Source organism: Rhagoletis pomonella, unplaced genomic scaffold, assembly GCF_013731165.1.
Source record: "Rhagoletis pomonella isolate Grant_MI unplaced genomic scaffold, Rhpom_1.0 Rhpom_scaffold_00021, whole genome shotgun sequence".
Lineage (NCBI taxonomy): Eukaryota > Metazoa > Arthropoda > Insecta > Diptera > Tephritidae > Rhagoletis > Rhagoletis pomonella.
In genome coordinates, this window is record NW_023458575.1 from 34,250 (window position 1) to 35,892 (window position 1,643).

The window sequence follows — 1,643 nt, forward strand, 5'->3', positions numbered from 1 at the left end:
GAACACAGCACTCCGGATGTCGCCAGAACATCATCTGCATGACGAGGGGCAAATGCTCCCCATAAGGGAGCACAACACAATGCTCTGCAAGCAATTCTTAGTAGGGAGCCACAGACGCAGACACCCGAACAGGCACTTGCTTACAGAGGAGCCCTCGCAAAGGCATGTCAGAAGGCATCTATAAGAACTGACGGACGCATAAATCAACCTCTGGACCCGTCAGTATATCAACAGGCCCTAACCGGCATTCACAGGGAGTCAGTCTCAAGTTACGTAGACTCCAGACCTGTGAATGCCGTTCTGTGTTTGACTCGGGAGATTCGGACCACAATAGCCCAACTTCGCTCCGTAGCAGGTTGAACTCATACCTGAGCAGACTAGATACAGATGTGCCAATGACTGTCCGGCATGCGGAGGGACACCCCACGACTTGAAACATCTCTTCGCATGCCCACAAAACCCCACACAGATAACGCCTCTGATCCTATGGACAGACCTAATAGAGGCTGCACGCTTCTTGGGTCTTCCGTTAGTTGAGCTTGACGACAACGACTAAGATACTAGCCGATCTGGGCGGGGTTGTTGTAGCCGCTACAACAACAACAACAACAACAGTTATTCTTCGAGGTCTTAATGTAATATATACATATTTAATCCCTTATGGTGCAAGGTCATTAATTTTGTTAATTTTATAAATATTAACAGGTCTATTCTGCGCTGGTAACGTAAACTTTGTAACCGGTAATTAAAGTGTCTGTCAATTTTTAAACCTTTTTCGCATTCTGTGCTCTATTGTAACCGGTAAATTTGTTTACCATATCATAAGCCGGTAACAAAATATTGCCCCGTGAAATATACAATACAGGAATTTCCACAAATCTTCATAGCTGAATTGCTGAATATTTTCACTGCATTACCAACGTACCTAGAATCGCGGTGACAAGAAGTGATAACATTTTTTGGTAATAAAATTTTCCGGTCACAAAATCTTCGGTAACGTGCAGAGTAGACCTGTTAGTGGCAATCAGTGTATTATTAACGGAAATAACAATTAAAAACTATTTTTTTTAAATTTGGTATTTATTTTTCTGAAAAAAATTGCCTGTTGCAGAAATTCGACATTGCGTCAATGGCGCTACATAGATGAAGTTAAACTTAGGAAATTTGAAATTCTTTTAAACAGTTATTTTAAACCAAACTAATTCCACATTTTTCCTAGCTTGCTTGCGTATAACCCTTACAGACTTGAAATTTGCACCTCCTTCGTTTATCCATCCAAACTGGCCATGCCCCTCTTAGTCCAAGCTCACATCTTTAGGAGCAACGTGTTAAGCCGGATCTTTCCTCTTGTGTTTTTTTTTATGAATGAGACATTCAACTTCACTTCTGCGCTTTGTACGGTTGATTGCCTGATATTTGCATAACTTGTCTGCTATTGCTACTTTGAATTTAGGAGAGTTGAGGATTTTACTAGTACTATCCTTTTCAGTAATTATTGTTCGATATAAAATCCATGAATTACAAATAGTATTGCCCAAGGAATTGTAAAAAGTTCGTATCTACCAACGTTTAGTACGTAGTTTAATGTTGTAGTGACCCATAACATAGTACGTCATAAAACGTCGAAACAACCCATATGTCAA